The sequence below is a fragment of the Pleurodeles waltl genome, chromosome 3_1, assembly GCF_031143425.1.
Source record: "Pleurodeles waltl isolate 20211129_DDA chromosome 3_1, aPleWal1.hap1.20221129, whole genome shotgun sequence".
NCBI classification, from domain to species: Eukaryota; Metazoa; Chordata; class Amphibia; order Caudata; family Salamandridae; genus Pleurodeles; species Pleurodeles waltl.
The window spans coordinates 46603190-46627271 of NC_090440.1; positions in this window are offsets into that span (position 1 = coordinate 46603190).

A 24082-nucleotide genomic window follows, 5' to 3' on the forward strand; every position below is an offset into this window, starting at 1 on the left:
CCCAGACGCCATTTACATGACTCCTGTCTTAGTAAAGACAGGAGTCATGCCCCCTTGCCCAATGGCCATGCCCAGGGGACTTATGTCCCCTGGGCATGGTCATTGGGCATAGTGGCATGTAGGGGGGCACAAATAAGGCCCCCCTATGCCACCCAAAAAAAATAAATAAAAAAATGTATACTTACCTGAACTTACCTGAATGTCCCTGGGATGGGTCCCTCCATCCTTGGGTGTCCTCCTGGGGTGGTCAAGGGTGGCAGGGGGGGTTCCTGGGGGCAGGGGAGGGCACCTGTGGGCTCATTTTGAGCCCACAGGCCCCTTAACGCCTACCCTGACCCAGGCGTTAAAAAGTGGCGCAAATGCGGGTTTTTTTGCCCCGCCCACTCCCGGGCGTGATTTTTGCCCGGGAGTATAAATACGACGCATTTGCGTCGCCGTCATTTTTTTAGACGGGAACGCCTTCCTTGCATCTCATTAACGCAAGGAAGGCGTTCACGCAAAAAAATGACGCTATTTGCCCATACTTTGGCGCTAGACGCGTCTAACGCCAAAGTATAAATATGGCGTTAGTTTTGTGCCGAATTTGCGTCGAAAAAAACGACGCAAATTCGGCGCAAACGGAGTATAAATATGCCCCGAAATTCATAAGGGGTTGATTCAAAAGAACTGTACTGTACAACATAGGAACATTCACTATTTCCAATGAAAACACTACAGACTTTCCTCTTTATGGTGCTTATAGATAAATGTAGGCCTGAGCAGAACTCCCAAAGCTCTGCTCTGCGGAATTCCACGTAGTGCCTGAAAAAGTCAGAGATATTCTGCCTCACTCCGCGAATGAGTTGAATTTTGCTTGCCCGCCTGTTCGTGCTGGTTGATGCCAGTAGCATGTTCTGCGCTGCAAAGCGAGTGTGAATGACACCACGTGTGTACAGCCATGTTGTTTTTCCTGTTCTGTGCATCCTGCTAGGCCTGTTTTCTTAATCCACCCTAAATCTTTTCAGTCCTCCCCCAACCCACTCATCCACTCCTCTTTTACCTTTATTATAATAGAGTGTGTCTTTGAGTTTGTGTATTTTATGATTTTGTCTTTTTTATTTTATCTGTGAGTTTTGTACTTTTGTTTTCCGTTTACTTCCTTAGTTCTTCCTTTCTTACTCCTTCCTTTTTCCTATTTCTTATTTTGTTCCCCACCCAGCTTGGGCATAGGTGAGGTGGTGCTTGTGTGGCTGGTAACCGCAAACTTTGTGGTTGCCAGTGCCAACATGGGATACAGCTCTGTGCCATTTTTTTGAAGGCAGAGGTGGCTCCCCTCAATTTTTTGTGCAGCATCACCTCCCCTCCTTTCTGACAGTAGGTGGCAGGCCCTGGAGAGGGTATGGCCTGTGGGAACATCGGCTGCTGTGGGAGCTGGTGCACCAGTGCATGCGGAGGAGGACTGGAGTGAGGTGCACCCAGCAGCAGTTGATGCACCGCTGAGCTGACATCCTCGACTGGGAGCAGTACCTGAAGGCATCCAGGTTACGGAGCTCAGTGAGTAATTATTTTTTGTTGTGTTCTAAAATGCTAATTTTGTTTTCTAAAAAGCATGCTGCTCACACTCAGAGGTAAGATAAGTTTACGTAACATTACAAATATCATGTGATCCAATTTGAGTGAGTCAGGTGCTCAGAGCTGCCTAATTGTACTCATTGATTATTTAAGAGGTCAAGCAGACTCCTCTGTCCTGTCATTAAGATAGTAGCTGTACTAATATCAGGGAGTTAGCATTCTCTGTGTCTTTCTTTTTATGTAGCTTGTACAGTCCCAAGCAATCTCCCAGTGATGTGTAGTATGCATCTATATACTGAAAAAGGAAACTGAGTTGGCCTATCAAAGGGGATCGAGAAGCAAAGATCGTTCATTGCAATGCATTAGTAGTTCCAAATGTAGTTTAAGAAATTTGGAATAGGGCTTAGGTTTAGTAAATTAGAAATACAGGGAGTGCAGAATTATTAGGCAAGTTGTATTTTTGAGGATTAATTTTATTATTGAACAACAACCATGTTCTCAATGAACCCAAAAAACTCATTAATATCAAAACTGAATATTTTTGGAAGTAGTTTTTAGTTTGTTTTTAGTTTTAGCTATGTTAGGGGGATATCTGTGTGTGCAGGTGACTATCACTGTGCATAATTATTAGGCAACTTAACAAAAAAATATATATACCCATTTCAATTATTTATCATTACCAGTGAAACCAATATAACATCTCAACATTCACAAATATACATTTCTGACATTCAAAAACAAAACAAAAACAAATCAGTGACCAATATAGCCACCTTTCTTTGCAAGGACACTCAAAAGCCTGCCATCCATGGATTCTGTCAGTGTTTTGATCTGTTCACCATCAACATTGCGTGCAGCAGCAACCACAGCCTCCCAGACACTGTTCAGAGAGGTGTACTGTTTTCCCTCCTTGTAAATCTCACATTTGATGATGGACCACAGGTTCTCAATGGGGTTCAGATCAGGTGAACAAGGAGGCCATGTCATTAGATTTCCTTCTTTTATACCCTTTCTTGCCAGCCACGCTGTGGAGTACTTGGACGCGTGTGATGGAGCATTGTCCTGCATGAAAATCATGTTTTTCTTGAAGGATGCAGACTTCTTCCTGTACCACTGCTTGAAGAAGGTGTCTTCCAGGAACTGGCAGTAGGACTGGGAGTTGAGCTTGACTCCATCCTCAACCCGAAAAGGCCCCACAAGCTCATCTTTGATGATACCAGCCCAAACCAGTACTCCACCTCCACCTTGCTGGCGTCTGAGTCGGACTGGAGCTCTCTGCCCTTTACCAATCCAGCCACGGGCCCATCCATCTGGCCCATCAAGACTCACTCTCATTTCATCAGTCCATAAAACCTTAGAAAAATCAGTCTTGAGATGTTTCTTGGCCCAGTCTTGACGTTTCAGCTTGTGTGTCTTGTTCAGTGGTGGTCGTCTTTCAGCCTTTCTTACCTTGGCAATGTCTCTGAGTATTGCACACCTTGTGCTTTTGGGCACTCCAGTGATGTTGCAGCTCTGAAATATGGCCAAACTGGTGGCAAGTGGCATCGTGGCAGCTGCACGCTTGACTTTTCTCAGTTCATGGGCAGTTATTTTGCGCCTTGGTTTTTCCACACGCTTCTTGCGACCCTGTTGACTATTTTGAATGAAACGCTTGATTGTTCGATGATCACGCTTCAGAAGCTTTGCAATTTTAAGAGTGCTGCATCCCTCTGCAAGATATCTCACTATTTTTGACTTTTCTGAGCCTGTCAAGTCCTTCTTTTGACCCATTTTGCCAAAGGAAAGGAAGTTGCCTAATAATTATGCACACCTGATATAGGGTGTTGATGTCATTAGACCACACCCCTTCTCATTACAGAGATGCACATCACCTAATATGCTTAATTGGTAGTAGGCTTTCGAGCCTATACAGCTTGGAGTAAGACAACATGCATAAAGAGGATGATGTGGTCCAAATACTCATTTGCCTAATAATTCTGCACTCCCTTGTAGGTCAATGCGATGCTCATAATATAGGTGATCTGATTTAGAAAAGTACAATAAGTTACTGTGTTTGCCTTGCCTGTCAAAATATTTTCTGGGAGATTAACTGTACCATTAATCTATTTTTGTTATCTTCTTTATTTTTTACATCAGCATCCAAGGGCAGGAAGAGGGCATTAGAGGAGTGCAAGGCTGAAGCTGTGGCTGCCAGCACAAGTGCAGCGGAGGGTAGAACTACCACAGCAACCACTAGTGCCACGGCTGATGGCTCTGGTGGCCCCAGTAAGTCCTCCTGTTAATATTTCCCTAACTTTTACCTCTCCCCATTTAGAATAATTTTCCTTTGTTTTCTTATACTATGACTGTTTTTTCAAATCCTCTTCATTCTAACTAGTGTTTGTTAATTCTTGTTATCCCTGCATTAGCCTTTTTTTCTATATTTCCTGTTTCCGTAGCTGACTTAATCTTGTCTATACTAGTCTGTAGCTTTCTTCTGCTTTGTTATTAAGCTTTCCCTCTTTGTGTTGGCTGGTACTGTTAGACTAAGAAAATAGATTTTAGGTACTCTACTGTGAAGATTGCAGACCCGAGCAATCTATTCTATGCATGTTTGTTGAGAAAGCTTTCTTTTTCTTGTTCATGTTCAAACAGTAAAAGAAGAGAGTGCCCATGGTCATGGTGACCTGACCCCCAATGTTGTGTTCTATGTATTATTCAGTATACCAGCAGTTTCAATGACAGTGCAGCATGGAAGGAAAGTAGTATGAGGACAGCCCCATTGCATTTACCAATCAAAACCATATGTCCTTCATTGACCAATTTATTCTACCCTTTCATTGTTCTTCAAATGACTCATAGTCATCATAGCTCTGCCCCTCCATTAAGAAAAGTTTTTAGTTGGCTTGACTACCTGCGCAAAGTGATATTTACAATAGAAGAGATGACACTGCTAACCAATCTGTAGTGGTGTATTGAGGTTATATTTCATTAAAACATAATAGGGGGAGACATATCTGGCATCTAAAATGTATAATGTTTTTTCTAGCTGCACAGACCACCAGTGCTGGGGACTGTGCCAGTGGGCTAGACGCAGAGGTGGTTGGAGGGGGAGTCCCTGCAGTGGCAGAAAAAGGGGGTGAAAAGTCACATTGGTTGGTTATTGACAATTACTAATATATTCATTGTATCCCTCCCATCATCATTTATGACCTCCCTGCCCATGACATTTCATGACCTATGACCCAACTGCAGTATGGTTGAACTCGGCACTGCAGTGTTGGCTGTGCAATCTGTGTCTGCTTTAGTTAATGCAGCATTTACACATTTTTCAATGTATTGCAAGCTTAAATGAAAACAAGGTTTGTGTCCCTTCCCTCCCAGTGCCCACTCAGCCACCTCCTAGTACTTCCACTCCTTTATTCGTTCTTAAGTTCCATCCCAGCCTGCCAAAAAACAGAAAAATCAATTCATGGCATGTGCGACATTTTTCTGGCCAAGTGGTTCATATATTTATAGGCTTCCAGAATGGATTTACACCTGTTCAAAGTTTTCCCTTTTCACATTTTTCAACTACAGTGACTAACTAAGCCAGAGTTTGGCTTTTAGGAAATCCTTCTAAAGAAAAAAACACTCAGATGTTTAATCTGGTGTTATGCTGCCTTAATTCCTTTCAGCCAGTCAGTGCTTTTATGTGAGGGATGTGTGGGTAAAATCATGTCCCTGTGACTCTACTAATCACATCAAAACTTCAAATGGCCGTAGTGGGCCAGCAGTGTACTCCTACTTTGCCACCATATAATATTAAACAAGTATTTACACAGAACATTAATTACAATGTGTCTTTTTTCTTTTATTTTCCTTCTTGTTATTGCTACCCCTGCTAGCCCACCACCACCACTGACAAAGTAGGAGATAGCAGCCCGACTGCTGCGGCAGAAGATGGAGGCAACCCGGGTGGAGTATCAATGGCTGGATGAATAGGAGGATAGGGCACATGCCCCTCACTAGGCCCCAGTTCCTCCAGCCAGCTGACTGTGCCTCCATCCTCTGGGCCATATCATCACCAGTGCCACCGGCAGCTGCTTGCACCTATACCACATTTGCTGCCCCCGTGAATCCACCTGTTCCAAAACTACATGCCACTTGAACTGCTGCACTTGGGCTGTCGAATGACATGCCTTGAGTTCCAGCAACAAGAACTGCGGGCCCTCATTGAGAATGCCCTCCTGTGAGCCCTTTTTGTATTATACATTTTGGTAGGAGGGACTTGTTGTGAGTAGAGAGGGTGGGAATTAGGAAGTGATGTTTCTTGGACTGTGGTCTTTTTTTAAACATTGGTTGGGGGGTTATTTGTTTTGGGAGAGAGGTGGGCCTGTTGTGGGTGGAGAGGGTGGGGTTTCTTATATTGAAATTGAAAGTTGAGAAAGGGAAAAATACTCTTATGCCTGGAATAGTTTTGGTGTTTCACTTTTACTTTGCCCTGCTGCCTTTTCAACCAGCATGTTTTAATCTGATTATCAAAGTGTATACCAGTTAGTTATAATTAGTTATACCTTTGTCCTACTACCTTCTGTAGCCATGTGGACCATTATGGTGGTATTCTGCCATTGCCTATATTGTCCAAAACAACCTAGATAAACAAAAACCTTTTTATCTGCAGTAGAAGTTAATTATTTATTAACTAAACAAGTTCATTTCAATCCATAGTTCTCTTATCTGAATAGATGAAGCAATAGCTGCTACTTCTCCATCTTCCTTACTGCATGGTTTCCCAAGGTGCATTCTTCCCGGGATGTCTGTCACTCTTGGGTACTTGGCTGAACCAGTGTGGTTGGTAAGCAGGAGTGTTGAGCTTTTCCCTTTCGTGCAGGAGAGGAGAAGGCATGCAGATTGTAAAACAGAAACAGTGTCAAGGAGAAGAACAGAAGGGAAGCTTTGTGAGGAGTGTATCAAGAAGACTCAGAGGTAGAGCAACCTAAGAGGAGTTTCACGTTTGAGCAGCAGTGCACCACACATATTCAGCAGCATTTCCCAAATGAATGCACCAGTCTCCAGTCCACAGAGCTGAGGACAAGGCCTCAAAACCATCATCATAATGGTTTCCCTTCGAAGTTGATAACTTCCTTTTTCTGGCTGTTGAAGTAGTCCCATCCTGAGTCTTTCCATCCTCCTCCTGACTCTGAGTAACTCCATCCCAATCCGGACCTGACCGAGATAGACCTGTTGTGCACTGCTGTTGCAGAACAAGTAGAGAAACAGATTTTGAGTACTTTATATAGATTTGTGTTTGTTAACGAAAATGACTGGTCTGGGCTCTGAAAAAACATAAAAAAAGAAGTGGACCCTCCAGGTAAATTTCGCTAAGTATAAAGGGGCCAATCACATTGAGGAAAAATGGTCACCCATCAGGCTCCATACATTGTAACTCATCAAAATCAAGTTTACTAATTAGCTGAACACCCTCCCTCACTGCCTGCCACTACATAAATCATCAATCATCACTCAGAATCCCTCATTAATATATAATCACTCATTGGTGCAATAGTTACCTCCTCTAATCCAAGCCCAGTGGTAGGTACAAAATTGTATCTCCTGCTTGATGCAAGAAACACATTGATATTTTGTAGTGTTTAAATCAATGATCTTCTGGGGCAGTCCTGGTAGGTGATGAAAAAAGGATAGGCATATGAGGGAGGTAGGCATTGTCTCTAACGTCCTGAAGGGAATGCAGAGGCTTCCTCACAGCACACTAGCCCAACTCCAATCCAACCATACATGTGTTTAAAAAATGGTTAGGCAGCATAAGTCAGACACAAACATTATGTTCCACTAGTTATATCTGTTTTTCTTATTTTGACAAAGCAAGACGTTCAATGATAAATAAGAAAAAAGTACTATGATGGCTTACTCAGTCAGGGAAATAGAGTTTGTCCTCAAGCTCAGATGGTTTGCTCGTAAGTTGGGCAGCTAACACATATGAGTCTGACCAATCATTCTCCTCCTTCTCCTTCTGTGGTAGTTCAGAAACAGTGTAAGTGTGTGGTATGAAGTATTGGCTCATTTTGATCAGGTCGATCTCTCCATATTTTGAGGTGAGAGAATTTTGTCCTTCTCACTGTGACAACTGGCTACCGGACAAGCCAGATACTTTATTGCCAGCCTGTTGAGCAACAGCAATTGGCACATCATTGCATGCCATTACACTTATAGGATTTGATCCACGTAGACGTCATTTGGGTCATTCAGATACTCTTGGAACATCCTCTCAATGCTCATTGGCGCTGCTACCTGCTCGAACTCTTTGCCTTCACCTCTGCATTGGACTTTAAATCTGTAACTTGAAATCAAGCCAATGCAGAGGTTGGGGCCAAATTGTCTGCTTCTGTTGTTGTGGTTGTTGTTGGTGTTCTTGTTGCTGGTGTTGGCTGCTAAGAGACAAGACTGCCCTCTTTGGAATGCGACACCCCAGAACTTCTTCCCAGCCATTTACCTTCCAGGTGTCTGGCTTACTCAACAATCTATATCTTGTATTTTGAAACATCCCCTTCAGAAAAAGGAATGAGAGTGGCCAGATTTTTTTGTACCATGGCTCAAGTAGTGCAGCATGGATTTACTTTTGGAAAACATGATATCTCTTTGTAGCCTTATACAATATTAACAGACAAGTGAAGAGTTAAGCTCTCAACCAAGGCATGCACCTCTGCGTCCTCATTCACACCTGCAAGTGTGAACCTTTCAGACATCTTTTTTAACTGGTCCTGTAGCAGATGCAACAGCAAGATAGCTGAGCCCATCGTACTGTTTTCCTTTCTGACTTCCTGTGTGAAAACCTCAAAAGGAAGTAGCATCTGTGTCAGGCATTTGACTAGGCCCCATTTGACTGAATCCATGATCGTGGTTTTCTGAATTGCATCCCCTCCTCTTTGAATGACATAGTCATTGATCCGTCTGTACTGCTCAAACAGATGTTGCAACAAGTAATAGGTCAAGTTCCGACGTGTTGGTGCCGCCTGTATAAGGGCTTTGACTGGTAAATGATCCTCATCCGCTTCATAAGAATGGAGGAAATGACTGCAGATTCTTCTGCGGGTGGCCAGTATGTTGCTGACTTTGGGCCTGATTTAGATATCTAAATCCCGTAGCATACAATGAAATTTCTATTTTAGCGGACAGGATATCCGACACAGTTGTGATGGAGTAACTCGTCCAGCAATATCTGAATCAGGGCACATATCTTCTTTTTTGGTAAAGTCCAGCACAACCTAGTTGATGCAATGCGCCAAACACAGGATCCTGAAATAGCCATCATCTGCCATGGTCTTAACTAAATTACTGTAATTGTCTGTGGCAACAAATCCAAGTCTGAAACCTCTGAGGCTCAGCTGTTCATACACTTTGCTGCAAAAGTCTTCCAAGATGTTTTCAGCTGTATGGGATTTCTCCATGGCGGACATGGTTACTGTTGCATGCCTCTGAAAGCCCTTAGAAGTAGCTTCAGCATTGAGACCTGTAAATAGTGTGCAGTAATACACATGTAATAAGTTACTTGACAGCTGATCCATATGTCTGTCATCACGTAAAAAAGAAACAAATAAATAATTTAAAGAATATTTTTTTTTTTTAAGTGCAAATTAAAACAAAAATTAAACAAATAAAAAAAACAAAAATAATTTGCTGATGTAATATGGGGGTATGTGAATCCCCTTGGGAGGCATAGAGGTGTAGGTGAAAAATGCAAAAAATGCATTTAATATAAAGCTTTGTTCATCATAATCATATTCATAACATAACTATACTACAATGATCCTCAATCATATTATTAAACTAATATCAAGGAAAAGTAATAAAAATGAACACAAAACCATAGCCCTCTCCTATAAATTTCACTAGAAAATGGCTTTGAAAACTGGAATAAATAAAGGGTCACTGCACCAAATAGCTGCCACATGGTCAACCAACAACTGAAAGTAAGGAGGCATGGAGAACAAAGTACCTCACACAAGCCTATGGAAAAGCACACTCGCTGGCTGCACAAAATGGCAGTCGGACACATGGTAAACCAACAACAGCAAGCAAGGAGGCATGAAGAATGAGGAACACATGCAAGCCTATGCCAAAGCACACTGGCTGGCTGCACAAAATGGCCACCTGCCACATCGTCACACAACAACAGCAGGCAAGGAGGCATGGAGAACAAAGAAAACGTGCAAACCTATGAAAAGAGCTCACTGGCTGGCTACACAAAATGGCCATCAGCCAAATGTTCAACAAACAACAACAGCAAGTATGGAGGCATGGCCAAAACAAAGAACACAAGCAGGGCTATGGCAAAAGAACACTGGCTGGCTGCACAAAATGGCCACCTGCCACATGGTCCCACAACAAGCAAGGAGGCATGGAGAACAAAGAAAACGTGCAAGCCTATGGCAAAAGCACTCTGAACTGCCTGCATAAAATGGCCACCAGCCACTTGGTCAAACAACAACAGCCAGCAAGGAAGCATGGAGAACAAAGAATACATGCAAACCTATGGCAAAAGCACACTGACTGGCTGTACAAAATGGCCACCGACCACATGGTCAAAGAACGACAGCAAACTAGGAGAACAAAGAACACTTGGAAGCCTGTGCAAAAAACACTGGCTATACAAAATAGCAGCCGGCCACAAGGTCAAACAACAAAAGCAAGCAAGGAGCCATGGAGAGCAAAGAGATCATGCATGCCTATGTAAAGAGCTCACTGGCTGGCTACACAAAATGGCTATCAGCCAAATTTTCAACAAACAAAAACAGCAAGTAAGGAAGCATGGCCACAACAAAAAACACATGCAGGGCTATGGCAAAAGAACACTGGCTGGCTACACAAAATGGCCACCTGATACATGGTCAAGCAAGGAGGAATGGAAAACAAAGAACACATTCAGGCCTATGGACACTGAATGCACAAAATGGCCTCTGGCCACATGACATGGAGAACAAAGACAAATGGTGGCCCAAGGCACTCACACATACCCTAGCCAGACAAAGGAGGCAGGGTAACACTAAAGAAAACACTACTGTTCATTCAGCAATGCCAAACACTAAAATTAGCTGAGCTGTAAAATGTTTACAAGAGCACACATCCTCCAATGGCATCAAATACTACCCCACCTATACAGGTTTTCAGGAAAAAAACATGAAATACAAAACAATAACCCACATTTTTAATTTAATCAAATATCATTCCTGCCCTGAATGATGGGCTTAAAAGAAATTAAAAACACATATACCACAGAAACAGTTCTTTCATGTACTGCAGACTAGTACTGGGCCTACTGGCTGGAAGACCCATTGACATGCTAGGCCACATAGTAAAGAGAATGAATAGTCCAAATGCAACAAACATGGAGAAAATGTACTGAACTGTACAACAGTTTTCCTCAAAAAAAGATTACAAATGAAATACAAAAAATAACTAGGCCCCTACTGAAACTCCAGGCCCCCCATCACAATAGAATTTTTAAATCAAATAAAAGTGCAAAGAAATACTGGTACATGGCCCATCAAACAAACAACACCCTTATACAATAGTTTTGAACTTGTGATATCACAAAAACAGAGGCCCAGATTTGAGAGGGTCTAGCACCATTCCAACACCACATTAGTGTCATTGTTTTATGCTACGTTGGAAGGCCAAATGCTTGCATTGCGCCACTTTGTAACTCGTTGCGCCAGGTTATGCCTACACCAGGCATAATGTATGCAAGGGGGTGTTCCGGTGCTAGGGGGGCAAAAAAATGTTGCAAAGAAATCTAAAACATTTTTCTTTGCATCATTTTTAACACCTGCTAAGAGCAAGCGTTAAAGGTAGGCTCCCATTGTTTTCAATGGGCCTCTGGGTGCTTTGCAGGATTAGCGTCAACATTTTTACACGAAGCGCTGGACTAGCCTAAAAAATGTTTACATTAGTACCCCTGACTACCGTCATGGTGCACCGTATTTTAAATACAGCTCACACATGGTGGTGTTAGGGGGGCGCTAAGGGGCACAAGAAAAGTGGCGCTGCACTAAGTGCAGCACCACTTTCCATAAATCTGCCCCAAAGCGCTTAAATCAATGGTATATATGTAGCAGACAATTAGTGATCCTTCCATCTTGAAATACAAGTGAAAAGTGACCGTGAGATGGACAAAGCACTGGGAGAAGCGTGCTGACCAGGAACAGGAAGTTGGAGTCTCTGGGGCATTAGGGCACTTTTTATTAGAATAAAAAGTAAAAAGTAAAAAAAGAAGGCTTCAAGAACAAAAAACAACTTAAACGGCCCTTTGGAGTAGAATATCCACTCTAGTAGATTTAGCTTCTTCTCGAGTAGGGAATCTGCTCGACATGCAGCCACAGTCGTTCACAATCGCCAGCAGCACGAAAAAGGTGCTAACATGGGCAGAAGCGGCACTACCGGCCGCAAAATCTTGGCCGCACTTGCAACTGCCTTAAAAGTATTGTGGCGCTCACCAGAGCACGCCAAAACAAGTCTTGCAAACACCAACAAGACAAAAAGCCTCTACGCGTCAAATTGTGGAATTTATCGAGAACTCCGCATTACACCCGTTGCGCAGAGTTCCAAAATGATGTCCCTTCCACAAGGGGAGTGCTTTTTTCCACTCACCCCTAGATACATTCTGAGTCAGTTAGTGCCAGATGAGTCATGTCTATCCTACTTCAGGAAAAAGGATTGTTAAAACTTTTCAAGGCCCTGATAAGAAGTAGGGGATATGCTGACACATTTTGATAGTGCCCTAGGTAGAAGAGATCAAAGCAAGTGTTGTTTTAACTGACATGCACATTAATCAGGTGGATACAACCCCAACATCAACAGGCAAATGTGAAAAAACCGGCAAGAGAGAAGAAAAATACGTTTTCTTTATTTGTTTGATAACGGCATGTAGGAGTTGTTGCCATAGGCAGAGCCTGGCTTAGCCCAACATTTTCTATTCCACAGCAAGGATGTATCCCCCATCAACCAAACATTCAAAGCAGTGATAAAAGGGAGGCCAAGCCCACGGAGGGATCCAGTAGCTGCTAGAGGTCTGCTTACCTCGGATAAAGGTGGTAACGATGAGAAGCTGAAGGAATTTTGTGGTGGTAGTGGAGCAAGTAGAGAGGGTGGGCACGGAGGGGGTACACAAGTGTCACTTGGCAGCATAGCAGCAGAGGTAGTCCTGAAAGGGGATCTGGGGCCAGGCAGAGTTCTAGAAGCAGAAACAGAAATGCTGTCTTCTGTAGAATTAATAGCTCACTTGGAGTGAGATGATTGGTTCCACACAGCCAGATGATGAAATTTAATAGTTGTCTTGGTGATGAGCAGAATCTGATAGGATCTACACCAGCCAACTTGCAATGCAGCTTTCTTTTGGTGCATGCATATGTATGCCCATTCCCTGGGTTGGAGGGAGTGGCAGACCTCGGTTGGACACTCATGTAAGGTTTCTTGAATCTGAGAACCAAGTGTGGAGACACAGTGTTAGATTTCTACAATATTGCAAGACTGCGTCGTCATTTTGCTGCAAATCTAACATTGCAGCTGAGCTGAAGGATTGGAGGGCAGCATCATGGGTCGGTCCATAACTATTTCATAAGGACTCAATTTTGTTGTCTGTGAGGGAATTGCTCTGCGGGACCATAATGCTGTGGCCTGGCATCAAGTCATTTCAATTGAGTTTTTTAACATATGTTTGCTATCTTTTTCTTAAGGGCACCATTGTTTCTCCCTAATTTTCCCACTGATTCTAGATAATATGCACAATGGAAACACCGGTCTATCCTTAACGCCTTGTAAACAGGCTGTATTACTGTTGACACAAAGCGTGTTTCACAGTCACTTAAGATACTGTTTGATACATCAAACCCAGAATTAAAATATTTGAGTAATTGCTTGAGCTACTGTACTGGCATCCTGGTATGAGATTTTACTGTTATCTGCTTCTCTTATGACCTTAATCTGGTGTCCACCCATCAACCCTGCCTCTTTAATGCCCATCCATGAGAATGGGGAGCACCATGACTGTATCTTCATAACTTGTCTTTTGACCAAACCCTGTGCTGATTTAATAGATGTGCCTATTCCTAACTGCAAATTGATGTATTTTGTTGACAGATCATGCCTCAGAAATGATGATGGTGTCCTAGTTACTGTTTCTGCTGGATGCATTGTTTATACACCTGTGGAAAGTTGCAGTTTGCCAAAAGTGAAATCTGTTTAAGTTGTGGATCTTGTCACTCCCACCAGAACTTACATCTGAGCCAAAGAAAAGGTTGTGACTGTGTACACAGACTCAAAGCATGCATTTGGAGTGGCATCCAACTTTGAGCTCCTCTAGCTGAAAAGAAGATTCTTAACATTTGTTGAAACCACCATTAAGAAAGACCAATATATCCAAATGCTTCTAAAACGTATGGTTACCCACAAATGTGGCAGTGGTAAACTGTGCCGTGCACCAACATATTTTCCTCATCACAATGTCTCAAGGAGTAACACTCCAGCAGATTCAGCCGCTAAAAATGCCACCTTCTTTAAAACAGCTAATGGTGCTATGTCTATTGTGAGAACTGACTTATTTTCCCATGCCTTCACTGAAGTGAATAATAGGTCCAAAATGTCCCCTTGCTGGACACAAGGGGGCATATTTATAATGCACTAGTGCCACCTTGCGCCACATTAACATCATACATTTTTATGTTAATCTGGCCCAACAAGGCCAAAATCCGCACTCCGTATTTACAGGGTGGCGGAATACATGCAATGCGCTACTCTGTAACGCTTTGCGCTACCTTATCTCTGTGCCAGGCATAATGTGTGCAAAGGGGGTGTTCCCCCGTTAGAGGAGCCAGAAAACTGGCATAAGGAAATCTATGAGATTTCCTTGTACCATTTCTTACGCACTTTTAACGCCTGCTCAAGAGCAGGCATTAAAAGGGGGCTTCCATTCTTTAGAATGTGGTCCTATGTACTCTGCAGGAGTAGTGCCAATATTTTGGCACTACTCCTGCAGAGTAGATAAATAGCATCCTGAGAAATTACGCTATTGCCCCTTTCCTGCTCCATTGTGCGCTGTATTTTTAATACAGCTCACACATGATGGCAGTAGGGGGGTGTTAAGGGGTGCAGGAAAAAATGGCGCTGCACTCGGTGAAGTGCCACTTTCCATAAATCCGCCCCTCAAGTGTTGGACCTGGCCCTTTATGCAGGGTCTACCCTAACTTTTTGCCTCTTCCCTCCTAATTTTCCTGACCAGTTTTTGTTGGCTCTAGGAATCTGGGCAATTTACCACTGCTAATCAGTGCTAAAGTGCGTATGCTCTCTGTGTAAATAGTATTGGTAATTGGTTTATCCCTGATTGGCATATTTGATTTTCTAGTAAGTCCCTATTAAAGTACACTAGAGGTGCCCAGGGCCTGTACATCAAATGCTACTAATGGGCCTGTAGCACTGATTGTATCACCCACATGAGTAGCCCTGTAAACATGGCTCAGACCTGCCACTGCAGTGTCTGTGTGTGCAGTTTTAAACCACCAGTTTGACCAGGCAAGTGTACCTACATGCCATGCCCAAACCTTCCCTTTTTATACATATAAGGCACTCTTAAGGTTGGCCCTAGGTAACACCATGGGCAGGGTGCAGTGTATGTTAAATGTGGGACATGTGCTAATGTGTTTTTGCATGTCCTAACGGTAAATACTGCCAAATTTGTTTTTCACTGTTGCAAGGCTTATCTAGCTCATAGCTTACCATGGGGGCTGCCTTTAAATAACGTTTAAGTGCAGTTTCCCTTTGGGGGCAGATAGGGAAATGGAGTTTGGGGTCTCTGAACTCACAATTTAAAAATACATCTTTTGGTAAAGTTGTTTTTTTAAATTGTCAGTTTGAAAATGTCCTTGCTTAAACCATTCTGTGACTGCCTGCTTGTGTAGTCTTTGTCTGGGTCAGACTGACAGTTGTGCTGTTTGTGAATCTCCACTAGACAGTGACACTAAGGGAGCTGGGGTGTAGCCTGCATATCTAATGGGTCCTCTGGGCTAGAGGGGAGGGAGGAGTGGTCACTTACACCTGAAAGGGCTGTCCCTGCCTCCCCTCACACAATGCAGTCTCCAACCCCCTAGAGTGAGTCTGGTACCAGGCCTGGCAAGGCAGGATCTTGTGAACAACAGAGACTTTCCTTTGAAGTTTGCCTTCTTCAAAGGGAGAAAGGGGTGTAAGTAGTGGACCCAACCCCCAGATTTTCAGATTACTTAAAGATTCAAGAGGAACCACTGCTAAGGAGAAGAGATGAAGAGCTGGAGGAGGAGTACTGCCCCTTTGCCTGTGACTGTGCTTTGCTGGGTTGGCCTGCAGTTGCAGCGTCTGCCTGAAAAAGGACAAAAACTGGACTTTGTGGTATATTCCTGCTTGTGAACTGTCTCCATGGCCTTGTACTGAGCTTGCCTACAGTTTGAAGTCTCAGGGCCATCACAGACTTCCTCTGCCAGCACCTGGACTCTCTGCTGAGACTCCTACCCTGTCAAGTGGTGCCTTATCCAGTCCCTAGGCCCTTGAAAGGTGAAGCTGGTAGAACCAAGATGGAATCCACACACAGGAGCAGTGTGAGGAAACTTTTGATGCACTACCTGCAATGCACCAACTGCATCGCAGCTGGGAAATTAATGCATCACCTGCATCGCAGCTGGAGAAACAATGCAACACCTGCTTGCCGCTGCTGAAAATGACGCAAACCCCATGCAGTGCAGTTTTCCATCCCCATGCAGCAGGATTTCACATGCATCATTGCTGGGCGTCAAAATCAATGTGAACCTGCAATGATCCTAGAAGCCCTGTCTGGAAATCAACACTTCGCTCTCTTGCAGTAGAGAAAAACAACGCATCTCCTACCCAACCGGAGAAGAAACAACGCATGGCCTCACTTGTGAGTAAGGAATCAACGCATTGCTGACTTTTCCTACGCACGCATGCCCGTGCACCTTTATTTTCGACGCAAACAACAACGTTTTCATTGTTTTCTATGGAGTAAGACTTGATTAATTTTAAAATTCATAACTTTACTTGTGTATGTTGGATTTTTGTCTTTTGGGTCTTGTTTGATTTAGATAAATATTGGCTCTTTTTCTAAACTGGTGTGGTGTCCATTTTGTAGTGTTTTCACTGTTTTACTGTGTGTTGTGGTACAAATACTTACACATTGCCTTTAGGATAAACATGACTGCTTGTGCCAAGCTACCAAGGAGGTGAGCGGGGGCTATCTTTAGCGTGTATACCCATTGCCCTGACTAGAGTGAGGGTCCCTGCTTGGACAGACTGCAAATTGACTGCCAACCAGAGACCCCATTTCTAACACCAAGCACCCCATTGTGAATGTTTGCATTGTTTAGCATTCCATCCATCATATGTTCTTTTTACTTTAGTCACCCTAGGTAGGAATGGTATGCCCAGTCATGGTTCCCGTGTTCACTGTGCCACTAGGCTGATGAGGGGTGATACCCTGAAACTGGTCCCAGGATGCTTGTTTCCCAACTATGTAGGACCTGGTCTAGCAGTTTGTGCTGAACTGTCCCATGGGGAGCAGGGTCAAGACTGATTTTAATATGGCTGGTTCCAAAAGGGTGTGGTGTGGCGAGCAGAAAAAAGATGGATTAAACCCATATGTGTGACTAGGGGTGAATGTTTGCATTGTTCAGCATTCCACCCATCATCTACTCTTTTTGCTTTTGTCACTCCAAGTGGGAAGGGTATGCCCAGACATGGGTCCTGTGCTCACTGTGCCACTGGATTCAGGCTAGCCTGGCTGATGAGGGGCGATACCCTGAAATCGGTCCCAGGATGCTTGTTTCCGGTCCAGGGAGGACCTGGCCTTGCAGTTTGGGCTGGACTGTTCCCATGGGGAGCAGGGTCAAGACTGATTTGCATATGGCTTGGTCTAAATTGGGGTGGTGTGGTGAGCAAGAAAACAATGGATTAAACCCAGATCTGTGACTGTGGGGGAATATTTGCATTGTTTAGCATTCTATCCATCATCTGTTCTTTTCGCTGTAATTAACAGAGGCAGATTTTCATCCACACTCCTTCATCCTCAGGAGCTGAGGGAAGCACTGTTAATTACTCCTTTTGTATGTGGAAGCCTTTGTTCCCTCTGCTGAGAGAAGTGTAATTAACTTAGCCCAGTGAGGTGACAAAAAGCCTGTGCTCTGATCCTGAGCTGAGCCAGAGAAATATGACAATTCTGGATGACCTAAATGATGTACATGTACAGTTTTGGGACCTGCGAACATGAACTGGAAACACCATTGCTCCCTAATTTCATACCTAACAGGACTTTGTAGGCCTAAGGGAAGAGAAACTTCACTCTATGGCAGATTTCCTACTGTGTATATAATAAAGTGTCAACACAGACAAAATGATAAATCACACTGACTTTACCTATAAGTGGGCACTAATATTATGAGGCCTACCCCAGGTCATTATCTAACCCTGCAGAGTCTACCTTCACCAGGCCACCTGTGCACAGTTACGGGGTGGCGCACAACAGTAGTCTCACACACGCAGGCCGCACACATGTGCACACACATATGCACATGTGTTCCAGTGAAACCAGCCAAGTGCACCTTACCCTAGCTGCAACGCATCAGCCTTATCCTAAAAGGTAAACATGTGCAGTCGGTTTGCCATGTGATTTCAGTGGATAAGACATATTTAGTGAGACTCACCCACAGTAGAAAGTCTAAAACTGAGTGATCCAAAAAGCAAAAACTCTTGGCGTATTAAATTAGCGGAACACATTGTGCAAAAGGTGTGTTTTCTGATGTAATCTTGTAAGGGCTTTGCCAATTCAACATAGCCCATGGTCAACTATCTGAAATACCCAGCTATGCCCAGAAAAGTACATAACTGGGAGGCAGTTACTTGGTAGAGCAACCCACAAATGGCTTTAACTTGATTTGAAGACAGGTGGCAAATACCAGCAGACATTTTGTGACGAAGGGATCTCATTTGGGGAGGCAGAACTGCAAATTCTCCTTTGAAGTATAATGGCTTTTATTATGTAATTTACTTAGGCAGCAGAAAGTCCACCTTGTGGTGATGTAGAATAACAGAGTAAATATAATGAACTAAAGTGTAACCCAGAGGGGTATAGATCTGTTGTTAGCGTTTAGCAGAATGAGTTAACATACTGACTCTCTTCATATATAGGGATGGAAAAGAAAGTGGAACAGAGAACACCCATGGTAATCCATTTGGCCTCTATGGTGAATCAAGAAAAGTTGGTGACAGGGTTGGAAATCACAGGGAAGCTTTGGATAACCACATTTTTCTGTAAGATCTTGATCTCAAATCTGTACACATTGGCATTTCCTGCCTTGCGTGTTGGCTTAGTTGGGGCATTACATCTACTGACAATAGGCACTAAAACCCCTTGCTTAATCATATATGCTATTCCAAGGCAATTCCTTCCTTTGCCTTAAGTTTCAGTGGGTATTGGGTATCCATGATAGCTTCTTTTCAACCTATATTTTTACTGGTTCCATTGATGACATGAACCCCAAATTGTGGGCCCCTGTGGACCACAATACGTGTGGTCCCTGTGACAGTAAGTCAGTTATATCTGGAGACACTGAAATTGTATTCACATAATTTTGGCAATTTGTGCTCTTGCTCACTAGTGCAAGCACTTCGTGTTCTTGCTCTAAAGGTGTCTTTAAGAACATACCATCCAGAGTACAAAATACAGCACAGCGCAAATTATTTTGATCTGATTACCTCTGCCTAGGCAGTTAAAGGGAAAGAAAAAAGAAATGCTTATTGTTAATTGGTTTTATGAAGATGGACACAGGGTCAAAATATGATTAGGAACCTGTTGGTTAGAATTCCTGTTATAAATGGGGTCTTTGGTTGAAAGTCAGATTACACCCTGTTCAAGCAAGGACCTTCACTCTAGTCAGGGTAAAAGAGAATTACCCTCAGCTAACCCCTGCTTACCCTCTTGGTAGCTTGGCAGAGCAGTAGGCTTAACTTCAGAGTGCTAGGTGTAAAGTATTTGTACCAACACACACAGTAACTTAGGGCCAGATGTAGCAAAATCCGTTTTTGTGACTTGCAAATTGCACGTCTGAGCGACGCGCAATTTTCAAGTCGCAAAAACGGATGCAGAAGGGTGTCTCAGACACCTTCTGCGACTCGCTATGGGGTTGCAAAGACCCACCTCATCAATATTCATGAGGTGGGTCGCATTTTGCGACCCCATAGCGAGTCCCTGCACTCACAGGGATGGTGGCCTGCTGTAGTCAGCAGACCTCCATGTCTGTGACGGCTTTGTAAATAAAGCAGTTTTTTTTTTCATTTCGCAGCCTGTTTTCCTTAAAGGAAAACGAGTTGCAAAATGAAAAAAGTACCGAAACCATTTGGTTTCGTTTTTTTCAGAGCAGGCAGTGGTCCATGGGACCACTGCCTGCTCTGAAAAAATATTTTTGTCGACATTCACAAAGGGGAAGGGGTCCCATGGGGACCCCTTCCCTTTTGCGAATGAGTTACCACCAGTGTGACACTGGTGGTAACTGTGAGTTGGTTTGCGACCGCATTCGCGGTCACAAAGCAACTCTGAATTGCGATGCGAGTTGCAAATAGGAAGGGAACACCCCTTCCTATTTGCGAGTCGCATTCACAAATTGCGAGTCGGTACTGACTCGCAATTTGTGAATGAGCATCGCAAAAGGCTTTTTGCATGGCGCAAACTGCAATTTTTGCAGTTTGCGCCATGCAAAAAGCATTCTACATCTGGCCCATAATGAAAACACTACAAAATGACACAACACAGGTTTAGAAAAATAGGAAATATTTATCTAAACAAAACAAGACCAAAACCCACAATACACAAGTCAAGTTATCAATTAAAAAGCAAAAAGAGTCTTTAGGTAGTTTAAAACACACACTAACACTGTTAGCATGAAAATGTACCTTGGGTGCGTCACAAATTACTCTGCACGGGCGAGTGTGCGTTTAAAAGGGCTTGCAATGCTTTGATTCCCTTCACGAGAGGGACCTTGCATCGTTTCTTCATTCGTCGGGTCGGGGTGCGTCGTTTCTTCTCTTCGCAGGAGAGCCATTGCGTCAATCCAGTCAGCACTCTTGGGTCCGGGCAGGCCCTGCATTTTTTTTACATGCCCAGTGGTGTTTGCGTCAGAAATCCAGCTGCACGATGTTCCGACAACCACGCAGCGCGGGTTGAGATCTCCCAGCCTCCATCAGCGATGTTTCTCCAACTCTGTGCATTGATTCTTCGGTCGCATTGCAGATGAGCGTCGATTTTCAGCTGCAATGCCGGCAGCACGCCGATTTTTCAGCCGCATATCGGAGTTGTGTCGATCTTTCCCCCGCACTGTGTTCTGTGCATGGATTTCTTCCTCTTAGCTGCTAGCTTCTCCTTTCAGGGTCACAGGAACTGGATGGGCACCACAGGGCAGAGTAGGATTCTCTCTAGACACTCCAGGTGCTGGCAGAGAGAAGTCTTTGCTGTCCCTGAGACTTCAAGCAACAGGAGGCAAGCTCTAAATCAAGCCCTTGGAGAGTTCTTCTCAAGATGGAACGCACTCAAAGTCCAGTCTTTGCCCTCTTACTCTGGCAGAAGCAGCAACTGCAGGATAGCTCCACAAAGCACAGTCACAGGCAGGGCAGCTCTTCTTCCTCAGCTCTTCAGCTCTTCTCCAGGCAGAGGTTCCTCTTGGTTTCCAGAAGTGTTCTAAAGGCTGTGGTTTTGGGTGCCCTTCTTATACCCAATTTCTCCTTTGAAGTAGGCCTACTTCAAAGCAAAGTCTCGCTTGAATGTGAAATCCTGCTTTGCCCAGGCCAGGCCTCAAACACTCACCAGGGGGTTGGAGACTGCATTGTGTGAGGGCAGGCACAGCCCTTTCAGGTGTGAGTGACCACTCCTCCCCTCCCTCCTAGCACAGATGGCTCATCAGGATATGCACGCTACACCCCAGCTCCCTTTGTGTCACTGTCTAGTGTGAGGTGCAACCAGCCCAACTGTCAAACTGACCCAGACAGGGAATCCAGAAACAGGGAGAGTCACAGAAATGGTATAAGCAAGAAAATGCTCACTTTCTAAAAGTGGCATTTTCAAACACACAATCTCAAAATCAACTTTACTAAAAGATGTATTTTTAAATTGTGAGCTCAGAGACCCCAAACTCCACATGTCCATCCGCTCCCAAAGGGAATCTACACCTTAATCAGATTTAAAGGTAGCCCCCATGTTAACCTATGAGAGTGACAGGCCTTGCAACAGCGAAAAACGAATTTAGCAATATTTCACTGTCAGGACATATAAAACACATTACTATATGTCCTACCTTAACCCCTTGGGGCTACCTAGGGCCTACATTAGGGGTGTCTCACATGTAAGAAAAGGGAAGGTTTAGGCCTGGCAAGTGGGTACACTTGCCAAGTCGAATCTACAGTTAAAACTGCACACACAGACACTGCAGTGGCAGGTCTGAGACATGATTACAGAGCTACTTATGTGGGTGGCATAACCAGTGCTGCAGGTCCACTAGTAGCATTTGATTTACAGGCCGTGTCACCTCTACTGCACTTTTCTAGGGACTTACTAGTAAATCAAATATGCCAATCATGGATAAGCCAATTACATACACATTTTGTAAAGGAGCACTTGCACTTTAGCACTGGTTAGCAGTGGTAAAGTGCCCAGAGTAACAAAACAGTAAAATCAGAGTCCAGCACACATCAACAACCTGGGGAACAGAGGCAAAAAGTTAAGGGAGACCATGCCGAGGATGAAAAGTCTAACAATTACCAACTGTGTCTACGGACATGCCTAAGTGAGGTAAAGGGGGGGGATTTGGAGGTTTAGAGCTGAACAACTAGCACCCGTGTCAATAAAACAGGTAGTACCCTTAACAGTCATGACACAATGAATTACAATGTTCCTTTGGAACTACTGGGAATTAAGGTATACGTGGCATTGTCTGAATCCCTCAAGTTAGTGGAGTGGTATGGAGGGCTGTGGAGTGGCATAGAGTAGTGTAGAGTAGAGCTGAGTGGCGGGTCATAGAGTAGCATGGAGTGTTTTGGAGTGTCGTGGAACGACATAGAGTGAAGTATAGTTGAATGGCTTAGAGTGGAGTAGGGTGTGATAGAGTGGAGTGGCATGGAGTGGCATGGAGTGGTGGAGAGCAATGTAGACTGGCATAGAGGGTGTTGCATGGACTGGAGTACAATGTTGTAGAGCAGCGTAGTGTAGAGCAGAGTAGATTGTCATAGAGTGGAGTGGCATAGAGTTAAATATTCTATGAGAGTGGAATGGCATAGAGTGGAGTAGAGTGTTGAGTGTCGTATAGTGGAGTGGCATAGAATGTCATAGAGTGGAGTGGCATAGAGTAGAGTGGAGTGGCATAGAGTGGGGTAGTCTTGTGGAGTAGAATGGAGTAGTGTGTTGTAGAATAGAGTAGAGTAAAGAGACACAGAGTGCAAAGGAATTGCAGAGTGTCATTGAGTGTAGTAGTTTTGTAGAGTGGCATAGAGTGGAGTAGAGTGGTATAGCGTGAAGTGGTGTATAATATAGTAGAGCATCAAAGAGTGGAGTGTTGTAGAGTGTAGTGTCATAGAGTGAAGTGTCATAGAGTGAAGTAGAGTGGCCTAGAGTGAAGTAGGGTGAAGTACAGTAGTGCAGAGTAGATTGAGGTAGAGTGCATTGGTTTTGAGTACAGTGGTGTAGAGTGCATTGGAGTAGAGTGCAGTGACCTAGAGTTGAGTGGTGTAGAGAGCAGTAACATAGAGTAGAGTGAAGTGCCGTAGAGTGGAATGGTTCTGGGTAGAGTGGAGTGGTGCAGGGTAAAGTGCAGAAGTGTCGAGTAGAGTGGTGTAGAGTGACGTAGTGTGGAATGCAGTGATGCAAAACAGATTAGAGTGGCATGGAGTGATGCAGAGGGTAGTGGTATACAGTGCATTGGTGTAGAGTGCAGTGACATAGAGTAGTGCAGAGTAGAGAGTACTGACAGAGTGGAATGGTGCAGAGTAGAGTGGTGCAGAGTAAAGTGGTGCAGATTAGAGTGCTGTAGAGTACAGTGGTGCAGAGTATACTAGAGTGGTATAGAATGCATTGACATGGAGAGCAGTGGTGTACAGTAAAGTGGTATTGAGATCAGTGGAGGAGAGTGCAGTCTGCAGAGTAGAGTGTCGTGGAGTGCAGTGGTGTAGAGTGCAGTGGAGCAGAGTACAGTGCGCAGAGTAGCGTAGTTCAGAGTAGAGTAGTGCAGTGAGCAATGGTGTAGAGTACATTGGTGTAGAGTAAAATGGAGTGGCATAGAGTGCAGTGTCGTATAGTAGATTGTTTCAAAGTAAACTGAAGTGGTGTGGAGTGGAGTGGTGCAGTGTAGAATGGAGTGGTGCACAGTAGAGTGCAATGACATAGAGTACTGGCATAGAGTGCATTGGCATATAATGCAGTGCTATAGACTGCAGTGTTGTAGAGTGGAGAAGTGCAGAATAGAGTGGTGCAGAGAGCAGTGAC